Source organism: Alligator mississippiensis, chromosome 1, assembly GCF_030867095.1.
Source record: "Alligator mississippiensis isolate rAllMis1 chromosome 1, rAllMis1, whole genome shotgun sequence".
Classification (NCBI taxonomy): domain Eukaryota; kingdom Metazoa; phylum Chordata; order Crocodylia; family Alligatoridae; genus Alligator; species Alligator mississippiensis.
The window spans coordinates 389,215,540-389,227,691 of NC_081824.1; the positions used below are offsets into that span (position 1 = coordinate 389,215,540).

At 42.9% G+C, this 12,152-nt stretch overlaps 1 protein-coding gene across 10 annotated transcripts in view; it reads left to right on the forward strand.

The window, feature by feature from the left end:
• The window catches only part of KLF12 (KLF transcription factor 12), a 448,097-nt gene that overhangs the window by 29,309 nt on the left and 406,636 nt on the right, over nucleotides 1–12,152 (forward strand). Inside the window, exon 2 of one of the 10 annotated variants that reach the window (XM_059721136.1) lies at nucleotides 6,284–6,352. The exons of the other annotated variants lie outside the window; for them this stretch is intronic. The gene's annotated coding sequence lies outside the window, so the exon portion shown is untranslated. The remainder of the gene's footprint in view (nucleotides 1–6,283; nucleotides 6,353–12,152) is intronic. 10 annotated transcript variants of the gene reach the window in all.

Consider the following 12,152-nt stretch of genomic DNA (forward strand, 5'->3'; position numbering starts at 1 on the left):
AGAAAAGAAGCAAGTTTTGGAAATGAGAAATGTTTAAATTTACTGCATTGTCATTTGTGGTTACAATGGCTAAAATGAGTAATAGACGAGCACTGTTGATTCAAAATTTTTGCCTGGTTCTTGGGATTTATAGTTATGAGCTTCTCTGGCATCCATACTTTTAATTTTCTTTATTCTCTAGTTCTATTCTTGACCTCTTTTCAGAAACATAAAAGGCTTTTTTCTAGGTTTTTTAAAAAAGAAATTTTTGTTAACTTCCATTCCTCCTCTATTAAGTGACTATACGTGGTATTGTGAGTTTTCATGTTTTCGCTGGTGCTCATTTTATAAATGATGTTGGATATTGTTGGCTCCTAGCTCTCAATGTAGACAGTGAGAGTCAGGCATATTATTTTTTCTTGCTCATCCTTACCTGGTAATAAAGGTTCATCAGGCAAAATTAAGCCCACATTTACATATGTGCAAATACATTGCCGTAGGAAATAATTTAATTGATGATTCAAAAGTAGCTGTAGATCAAAGGGCTTGGATAGGATTTATTCATTTATTTATTTTAGAAGATAGAGAAAATTAAATGAGAGATTAAACAAAGTACACTCAGCTGAGTATAGAGACCCTACTATAGTTTAGCTTGCCAGGATACAGTCTTTTATAGAAGCAATTGATGAAAACACAAACTTATCTTTTAGAGAGCGTGTGTATTAGTTCATTATGTTTTGATACCACCTTCTTATTTTAAGTTAGCATCCCTGTGTAAACTTTCTTTCTTCTTTCCTTGTGGCCTTGTCTTTAAAAGAATGATCTGAAATTTCCTGAAAACTGGGCAACACCCTTTTCCAAATTTATGGATGAATTATATATTTTTTTCTTATCCCTCTTAACTAATTTGCAATATTAATTAGAAAATGTAGACCGTGATATTTAGAATAATCTTCAAGGTCATCTTTAACCAGCAATCACCATCTATAATATATAACTTGTATCTTGCATCAGAGCTGTCTATATTATTCTTCTTATTTCTTGCTCATGGAATTAAGAGACATTGCAGGTGAAGCCCTACAAAGAAACAGCCTGCATGCTACTTGGTCTTCTTCCAAACTTGTCTCTGTTTATGGGCAGCACAGAGAGGAATTGGATGGAATTCAGGAATAGGGAGTTGTGGAATTGCTTCTGACAGACTTCCTGTATTCATGGTCTGCAGTATTCAGCTAGGTTACAAATAACCTGTGTACAGGGGCAGGCTTGCATGGGAACAGGGTTGGAGTCAACCTGGAAGTTCAGTAGAGCCTCCAAAATGACATTGGTCTTCTGTTAGGAGTTGAGCTTAAGGGAGAAGTGCCTGAAATTTAGGGTGACATCAAAGTTGACCCTAAGTATTTGTGTAGACCAAGATTATCCTAGATAAACCCTAGCAGCATGGTATGTGTAAATGCAGACTGATGCTTCTGGGGTTAGGACAAGGACTATGGGAGCATGCAAACTGGATTTATTTCCATCTGTGCTACACGTATTTTCCATATGACCATGGGGAAGTCCAGTCTCCATGAAGATGCTAGCACTGTCTATCTCACAGTGGTATTATGAGACTCAAAACAAGATAGTCAGGTGTGCTGTTTTGGTGCCCAGCCTTAGACACCAGAGACTGTAAAATTAAGCATGCAAGGTGGGTACCTAGTTTTGAAATACTTAAGCTTTATTACTATTGATTTAAGGCATTCAGATATGCCATGAGGACCAATACAAATCAGATAGTTACACCATGGATAGGGCAAACCTATCAACCTTCACACTCGGTCACATTAAATATACCACCCCCCAGTGATCTCTAGAAGGGATAAGTACATGGGTAAACAGAGAGCAGATCAAAGTACTGCTCATGATTCAGTTATGAACTCTGTCTCTTTTGCCTTATTATGGTCAAAAGAGCAGAGTATGGTTCAGCAATATTTTGCCATTTGCTCTAGAACAGCACCAGATGAGAGATTGCCCAAAGCCTTGACAAAAGACTGCTTATGTTTGATATTTCACCTGTCCTGCCTATGTGAAGTGAGCAGTATCAAAGGGGAATGGCAGGAGTGGATACTCTCTAAAGAATCAAAGATCATGTGTTCTTAGGTGACTCTGAAGTAAACTCTCACAAGTTGATTGTAATCACATGATGCAAAACCAATAGAAGGCTTGACACTAGGAGATGGTGTTGCTTTTGTAAGTGATCCCTAACTTTTAGACTAGAAGAAATAATTTTGATTACTGCTTAGAGATGTATAAATGTCACACACATTCACATTTTAGATAAGTTGAGTGCATTAACCTTCTGTTGAAGTTAGAAAAGTAGAATGCAAAATTATATTTTTCTAGTCTTCATGTTGATCTTACAATGTTTCCAAATGGAATATTGTTATGGAACAACACGGCAGAAAACTCGTAAGTACCCTAGTGACTCCAGAATGGTCTTTCATCTATATTTGTTAGCATTACATCAGAACCCAAATCACACTTAACTTACATTTGCAATGGTGCTTTTCCATGAGGGTGTGTAGAATAATACTGAATGAATGGGTGGTCCCTTTGCAAGGGAAGTTGATCTCCTCAGAACCAGTAATTGTTTGGGACTGTCCAACAGATTCACGAACTGGAAGTGGTTTAATCTGCCTAGAGAACACAAAAGAAAGTTCTGTTAATCAGCAATTTTACATCAGTTTAGAGTTGGGTGGTATGTTTCTTGTTCTATTTAGGCAGACAAGGTTGGTTGGGTAAATGTTTTATCTTTTATTAGACCAACTAAATTGTTGGAAACTTTTTTCAAGCTTTCAGGCACAAACACTCTTTTCCAGGCATAGGGACATTTTTCATAAATGTTTCATCTTCAAATTATTATTATTTATTCTACTGTAGTGACCATCAGGGACAAGAACTCCACTACGCGAGAAAAATACAGTGACAGAATCAAAAGGTTCTACCTGTCCTAAGAACTTGCAATCTACATATAAAACATTAGAGAACAGGGCTGCTTGTAGAAATTAAAAAACTAAACTAAACCTGTACTTTATTGGAAGAAGCAGTACATTACTTCAACCCAGCTCTGCAGCATCTGTAAAGATTGGGCACGTCAGGAGGGCTTTTTGGCACTTTTAGCTAAAAGTCGATTCAATCAGCTATTAGATAAAAGTGCCAAAATAGCTTCACTGATGTACCTGATCTTTACAGATGCGGTAGAGCCAGGTTTAAGTAACACACTGCCTCTTCTAGGCATGTGTGGGCCTTGGTATGGGAACCGAGTTAAAAGTAAAGAGCCTATAACATTTTTTTTAAATGTCTGTATGTATCCAGATGGATGAAGAGAGGCCAAGAAAGGAGTCCAAGAAAACAGTTATGCAGTATAGTTTGAATTTTATTAGTAGATGTTTAGGATTGTGAATCCAAAAAGATGACAAAGCCAGTGGTGAAATACAAATTGCCTGAGTGAGGGACTAACATTAGAGGGATGGGGGTGAGGAGGGGAATGCAACTAGGTTACAGAAAATACGTTAGCCAGCTAAGCCCAGGGGTGGGGGAAGGGGAGGGAGGGGGTTTGTGACACTGAGAGAAAAGAAGATAGATACACACAAACCATTACAAAGGTCCACAATGGTGGAGGAAGTAGGTCGAAGAAAGTGTCTCAGTCTATATAGAGTTTCATCGTGGGGGTCCTCTTCGGGTGGAGTGGGGTGGTCCGTTGCTGAAGAATCCTCTCGAGGTGAAGTCCATCTGGTGCAGAGCAGGGTTCAGGTGGTCCCCTCTGGGTCCGGTTCAGCGGCGGTCCATCTGGTGGGGTTGGAGTACTGGTGGTGGCCTGTGATGTACTTCATGTAGATGTCGCGGGACCAGCGGATGGTGTCAGACACCATGAGGCAGTGCATTAGCTTGGCGTAGCGGTGGGAGACCTGGCAGGCATGCAGGACACTCTCGTTGCTGGGGTCCCAGGCTCCGAGCGTTCCCACGATGAGCACGTCGATTGTCACGTCATAGCTGCAGCTCCTCAGGATGTCGGTCATCGGGGGCGTACTTCTCCCACTTGTGAGCCTGGGCGTTGGTGAAGGCTTGGCACCAGTTCTTGAAGGGGACATTTACGTTCACGATCACCACCTTTTTGGCCTCTTCATTGGTGATCACGATGTTGGGTCACATCTGGCTCTCGCAGCCCGGGACAGTGCGGTTCATGGAGATCTCCTCCCCCGCTGTGGCCAGGATGGTCCCACTTCGAGGTGATGTCGAAGACCTTGCCTTGGTTGGGTTTGGCCCTCAGGTCACCATCGTGCATGTTCTGGACGGCGTCCTTCAGGAACTGCTCCAGGAAGTTCCTCGTGTGGGGCGTCACGGTGACATGGTCGGCATGCAGGGCTGGTTGCAGGGAGACTCCCAGCTCCCTGCACTCCTTGGTCCTGGTCCAGGCACAGGCGATGCAATTCCCAAGGCAGCATGTGACATTGCGGGCTCAACTCCACAGCGAGGCAAAGTTCCTGCTGCCTCTGCTGAACTTGCCCTCCAGCGAGTTGCTGAGGAAGGTGGCCAAGTCACATCTGGTCGACTGTCTCGTGATCCTCTTGCGGGTGGTCTCCTCAAGGGTGCTGGCGGTGATGATACTTACTGTGGGGTCCGGGCAGGTCAGGAGGCAGAAGGCGTAGGTGACCATCGCAATATCGCAGAGGTGTCCCATGCGGGGGACGTTGGCACTTCCCTGCCGGTAAGGGATATGCAGGATCTTGTTGCTGGCCCTTAGCGGCAGGTGCAGCCACTTCTTCAGCTGCCGCTGGATCTCAGTGTCTGCCTTCTTGAAGGGGGTCTTGGGGACCGCCGAGCCTCTCAGGACGAATGTGATGCAGGGGATGAGGGGTTTAGGTTGTAGCCGTGTTGGTCTAAGCATATAGGCAGACAAGGTTCCTTGGGTGAATTTGATATCTTTTATTAGACCAACCCAAATGCAGGGGATGAGGAAGGTGTTCAACGTGTCTAGTAGTACACCAGCAACTTAGCCAGTCTCAGGCATTTTCTATAAGTATCCTGAAAAAAGGGAGTGTTTTGAAGGAGAATAATGAGCTTGTTCTGTGGATGTATATAGAAAGGTCCTTGCTAGTGTGAAAGGCAGTATGGAAGAAAGGAGCTTCCCAAATGGATTCTTCAGTCATTTACAAAACAATCCTGGCTGCCTCAAGAGAAAGCATGAGTCAGGGGTTGTAGCAGATTTTTGGATCATTTTTGCCTTTCTTCTTTCTAAACTCCTGATTTTTTTTTTCCTGTTTCCCAACTCAAAAACTACATTGCCTCCATAAAGTTTTAAAACAGGGTTTGTTTGTTTTTTTGGCAAAACAGGAATTTTTTAAAATAAGAAGCTTGGTTGTGTTTTCCCTAATCTTGACCATGTACCTGGATAATTCAAGGATTAGGCTCCTAATCCCACTGCAAAGATGAGGATTTTCAAATTAGCTGGAGTTATATAGAGATGTGGTCAACAGGTGCAAGAACCATTGCTATGTCACCTTCTTTTGCCCTGTTAACCATATCAACTGTATCTGTATCCTTTTCCCATATCTGTATTTTTACATTCCTCTATGTGGTTTTCTGGGCATATAAAGTCTTCCTATTCTCAGTGAATCAGGCCCTATTGGTCTGTAAACATTTAAGATGTCATTCAGATTCTGAATTATCTGAATTATCAGTTACACAAAGGGAATATTTTTGCTCTTACATAATTACTTTATTTTGGTCTTTCAGTATGGTTCAACTAGATGGTAGGCCCTTCTGGTAGAGATTGGGTACCCTGTTGGGTACTTAACCAGTTTTATTAAATTTCAGGGCTAAGTATAGACAGTCAAAAAGCCTGAGGCTGGATTGATTCAGTCTTTACAAGTTAGTCTAACCTGCAAAGATTAAACCAATAAGCAAATGAACAGACAGTCACTTGTGATTCAAGAAATGCAGCCACATGCCTGCAGTGACTCAAGTCAGAAGCAGGGTTGGGGTGGGGCGCTAGAGCATAGCTCTCTGGCACATAGCTAGCATGGGCTGTGTGTTTGCTTCTTCTTCCTGCTGCTGCTGAGGTCTCTGGGATGTGCAGTCCACAACCACAGTAACAGGACTCTGCAGGGTTGCTCATCACCAGGGATCCTGGTTCTGGATAGTGGTGTTTCATTTTGATTATGGAAAAATGTGGATTTTGTGTAATTTTTTTAAATCCAAAAATTAGGGATTTTTTTATCAGAGACAACCAGGATCCTTGTTCATCACTTCCTCTTCCTGCTTCCAGGTGCCTCTGGGGTTTGCAGCCAGCACTAAGTAAGCCAGCAGGGCAGGGCAGCTCTGTACTCAGGGAAAGGTGAGTTTAACCCCCCTCCCTCTCCCCAGTTCTCAGCCAGGGTTTGCTTGGGAGGGGCAGTGAGCCGGCCAGTGAACCAGCCCTCACTGCTCCAGCTAGGGATCACTTAAACCGGTTTAGGTGTAACTTCTGTGCCTATCTTAGAGGCAGAAGAGGACACTAAATTACTGGGTGTGGAGGGAAGAGGGGAGGGACTAAAGGAAGCCAAGAGGATTCAGGAGAGAAACAGAGAACTATCACTGAGGCAGCTTGTGAGGAAGCAATCCAAAAAGGAAAGAGAACTAATCAAGCACAAGGAGGAGGGAATGTTAAAGACAGCTGATGAACCCAGTAGTATGAAGAGGGAAAGAAGGCCCTTGAATTTGGCCAGGAGCAAATTGCTGGTGACCTTAGTGTAAATGGTCTCAGAGTGGAGTGGGCTGTAGCCAAATTGCAGAAGATTCAGGGGAGAAGGAATAGAGCAGAAAACACTGAAGAAGCAGGCAGAGACTGCACGCTTAAAGAGCTCGGATGTAAAGGGATACAGGAAGATGGGACAGTAGCAGGATAGGGAGACAGCATCAAGGTAAGGTGTTTGTATTCTGGGTATCTGGAAACGCTTTACAGCATTTGAGTTAGAAACTGACAGCACGTAAGCTGTAAACGTGACCGATATAGTTTGTGCTCAACAATAGTTCGCATGCAAGCCTAGATGCTGGAACTTGCTTTATTGAGAGCATTAAGTTCCTACTTTTTGCTGGTACCTTGGTGGGCAGAAGAAATTTTTGGGTTATGTCATCCGAAGGACAGCACTGTTAGCAGTGCAGCACTGCAGTGCAGCATCAGCAGTGTGTGTGGGGCAAGCAGGAAGGGATGAAATGTGATACCTTCTGATCATCAATTGATGGATTAAAAAGGGAAAAAGAGTGTTAACAATTTAGTGGCAGCAGAAAGGTTATTACAGAAGTCTTGAAAGTTTATGGCATTGTTGATAATAACATGCAAATCCTAATACTTAACAAAGCTTCAGTGAGCTATCAAGTAACATTAGCTAGTGACACGGTTCTTAAGCCTTATGTCATGCTAAATATTGCTGAATAAGTAATGTGAAAAGTAGCCTACATTTTTGGCTGGAAATAACATTAAAGAGGTTAAATACTTGGCTTTCTCTTGTCATTTTAACTGTTTGTGTAACAATATCTTCAGGCAATTCTGCCTTGATTTGTACTTGTTCTATGGTTAAAGCATTTTCTGTAATTTGCTGTAATGATTTGGTCTTTGCGGTTCTGTTTTTTTTGGTATTTTGTATGTTTATGAAGTCATGGAGTATACTGGGGGAGCTTCTGTGTGGCCACGCTTGAAACAAAGCTTTCTAATTTCAGTGTAATTTACAAAGCAGATGGTGCAACTGAAATGAAAACCTGAAATGTTCAAAGAACAAATACAGTTGTGGACTGTTTTTAGAGAAAACATAATGAACAAAGGATTTCCTTAAGAACAAAGAGCAGGATTTGGTACATCCGATACTTCTAGCCCCCCCCCCCCCCCCCCCCCCCAAAAAAAAAAAAAAAAAGATTAACTGAAGTGCAAAGATCATCATATTTTTCTGGAATTGCTTATTTGTAGCAAATTAGTAATTAAAACCCACTTTTTAAGTGTATGAATTGAAATAGTAAGCTGAGAACCAAAACCTTTAATTTTTATGTACTGTTTCGCACAATGGTAGCCACATTTGGAAGATGAAAGATTCATTTTAAACTACAATTTTTTACTGGTTTTCATGAAGATTCACTTATTTGTGCACATATCTCTAACTTCAGGGTCTGGGATTTACATTTACTGGACTCATACAAGGGTTCAAGCTAGAAGTTGGGTTTTGAACAAATTGATCAAACATGATTAGAGAGAGCCAAAGGAAATTAATTGCGAATAAACTGGGAATGTTTTAAAGGTAAATAAGATTACTTTAGGTGCTACTTATTGGCCATATTTCCCCATTTCTCATTTGCAGTTCCACTTGCAGATAGTGGGATTGGGCAGATGTTCAGTTTCTTCAGGGAAGAGTCTCTGCTCTCTCAGGACAAAGCACAAAAGTGTACAGAAGTTCCTAATTTTTCTTCCAGGGTAAAAGTGGTAATTCTGGGTGTTTCCAGACAAGTGCTCATATGCGGTTTGTGGTATTGCAGACCTGTCTATGGTACTACAAACCACACCTGCTGCACATACAGGCATTTGCTGTACTGCTGATTTGCAGGGCAGGTGGTTTTTTTGGACAATGGGAGATCCTGGTGTAAAAAAACCTGAGCCAGAAAAAAGCAACACAGCGTACGTGACAGCAGAAGCCATGTTCTGGCTACTGGCCAGGCTCTGTAAACCTGGATTGCTGCTGCTGAAGCCCTGGAAAGCCCCCAGGACCCCAGGTAAGGCTACTGGGGCCAGCCCAGGTGCTGCCGCAGCCTCCCCTACCCTACCTGGGGCAACTTGCCATGTGCCAGAGCATGCATGCAGGGGCATTCCTTAGGGACAACCAGCAGCGGCACATATATATGCCATTGCTAGTAGTCCCCAGGAAATACAAATTCCTGCTCATGGGGACACACCTTCTGGGAGGACAATAACTTGGGAACAACCCTAGTGAAGTGGCTCCCTGGAGACTATCTTGCAGGAGACAGAACTTCTGTACAGGCAACCAGTGTACTTTTCTCTTTCTTGTTTCCTGTACCACAGGGGCAGGAGAACATGTGTCAGCAGGGAGCAGAATACAGCCTTTGAGTTCTTTGGGCTGGAAAAAAACTGCTTCCTCCTGGCTTGTTCCCTGCCTGAATCACAATGCAGCACTTGGGTGCTGGGAAGCATACAATTGTACTCCCTGCCCAGCTGCAGCTGGGCTGGGACACAGCACAGCGGAGGGGAAGGCTGGAGGACTCCTGTGCACAACACAGGCCTAACCCCCACCTTCCCTGACCTTGATGATCCCTACCTACATTTACTTAAAAAAAAGAAAGAAAACCCCCGCAAAGCTCTCTATAGGAACCCCTGGCAGCCAAGTGTCTCAGGCTCTTTTTTTCTTTGTTTGAACTTTTGTACAGGTCAGTTTTTCTCACAGTAAAAAAAACCTGGGAGAGTTGTCTTGGATTATTTGAATGTGTGTATGCAGCCACTGGAGTCATTCTGAGAGGCAGTAACATTAAAGAAGTGAATATCGTGCGATGCTCTGCTCTCCTCCCAGCAATGTGCCTCAGTCTTGGCACTCTACAATCCTTTTACATCTGTTGTCGGTCACTGTTGGACAGAGATAGGGTCCAGTGAAGTCCTTTTCTGTTAGAGGTTGCGAGTCTGCTGGAGTCCTATGGGGTCCACCTTCAGAAAGTCCCACAGGAAGGGTCAGATCTTATTTTAAAGATCTTGGCTCTCATTCAGACCACAGGAAGGGTTCAGACCAAAGAAAAACCTAGCTTCCAACTCACCAAGCTCTTATGTGCTTATTTACAATAAGACTCTGAAAACAGGAGCTGAGCTGTCTTAAAATTTTGGCTACCAAATCTACTTCTGGATTTGAAATATGATCTGCAGAAATGAATAATAAATGTATTAATCTATTAATAGTCCTTGACCCAGCCCTTATTTATTTTCAGAGAGAGTATTTTTGTGTAAATGAAGTCTTTTGCATCAGTTTATTTTTCTGTAGTGGTTAGTTTTGTAAACTTTTGCCTTAAATATAGCGCAGTCACAGATCAGATCCAAGCTCAATGGTTGGGCATGGAACACTAGGAAAAAAACACCAAAAACTTCTGATACGTGATGTGCAATGATCTTGGTTTTCTCTGATTTTTAAAAAATCCCCAATTTTCAGATTTAAAAAAGTTACCCCAAATCCACATTTTTCCATGATTAACGGAATATATATATCTATGTATTCGTGATGTTTCATTTTAATCATGGAAACGTGGATTTGAGCTTTTTAATTTTTTTTACATCTGACAATGTAGGAATTTTTTTATCAGAGAAAACCAGGATCCCTGGTGATGCATTCCTAAAGCAAAAACCTTATTTATCAAAAGTATTGGTAAGTAAAGGATTAAAGACTTCTTGAAAGCTTGGTTTATGTAAAGAATATACTTTCCCAGAGTACAGAAATCCCCCATCAGCCTCTGACAGTTACAGAACCATAGAAAATTAAGGCTGGAAGGGACCTCAGGAGGTCATCTAGTCTAACCCCCTGCTCAAATCAGGCCCATCCCCGCCTAGATCATCCCAGCAAAGGCTTTGTCTAGCCACTAGGCACGTTTTATAAACTTCCAAAGATGGATTTTTCACAACCTCTTTGTGTAGCCTGTTCCAGTACTTTACTTACCCTCCTAGTGAGAAAATTATTCCTAATATCGAACTTTAAGTTCCCTTGCTGCAACTTGAAACCATTGCTCCATGTTCTGTCATCTGCCACCACTGAGAACAGTCTAGCTCCATCCTCTTTGGAGCCCCCCTTCAGGGAGTTGAAGGCTGCTGTCAGATCCCCCCTGTCTTTTTTTACCAAGATCAAATAAGTCCAGTTCCCTCAGGCTCTCCTAATAAGTCATGTGCTCCAGCCCTCTAACCATTTTTGTTGCCTTCTACTGGACTCTCTCCAATTTGTTCACATCCTTTCTGTAGTGGGGAGCCCAAAACCGGACACAGTACTCCTGATGTGGCCTCACCAGTGCTGAACAGAGGGGAATAATCACTTCTCTTGATCTATGGGCCACACTCCTACTAATGCAGCCCAGTATGCTGTTAGCCTTCTTGGCAACAAGGGCACGTTGTTGGCTCATATTCAACTTAATGTCCATTGTAACTGCCAGGTCCTTTTCTGCAGAGCTGCCGCTTAGCCAGTCAGTTCCCAGCCTGTACTGGTGCATGGTATTGTCCCATCCTAAGTGCAGGACTTTGGACTTGTCCTTATTGAACTTCATGAGATTTCTTTTGGTCCAATACTCCAATTTGTAGAACTCTCTCTGAATCCTAGCCCTACCCTATAGCATACCTACTACTCCCCCCGGCTTGGTGTCATCTGCAGACTTGCTGAGGGTGCACTCTATGTCACCTTCCAGGTCATTGATGAAGATATTGAACAAAATTGGCCCCAGGACTGACCCCTGGGGCACTCTGCTTGATACTGGCTGACAATTAGACATCGAGCCATTAATTACTAGCCCTTGCAGACCAACCATCCAGCCAGTTTTCTATCCACTTTACAGTCCCTTCATCCAACCTGTACTTCCTTAGCTTGCTTGCAAGAATGTTGTGGGAAACTGTATCAAAAGCCTTGCTGAAGCTAAAGTATATCACATCCACTGCTTTCCCGGCAGCCACAGATCCAGTCATCTCATCATAGAAGACAATCAGGTTGGTCAGGCATGACTTGCCTTTGGTAAATCCATGCTGACTTTTCCTATTCATCTCCGCCTCCTGCAAGTGCTTAGAAATGGATTCCTGGAGGACCTGCTCCATGCTTTTTCTGGAGACTAAGGTGAAGCTGGCCATTCTGTAGTTCCCCAGATCCTCCTTCCCTTTCTTAAAGATGGGCACTATATTTGCCCTTTTGTAAGTGTCTCTGACCTCTCCTGATCTCTATGAGTTTTCAAAGACAATGGCTAGCAAGTAGCACTGCAATTTCAGCAGCCAACTCCTTCCGCACCCTTGGGTGTATCCCAAGATAGCAAGAGAGAAATGTTTTTCAGCAGCAGCAATTTTCCTAGTAACTGATAGCATCACAATTTCAATGCAGTTGAGGTTCCAACACAGTAGAAAGGTTTGAAGGGAGGGTTCACAAATTCTGTAGCAA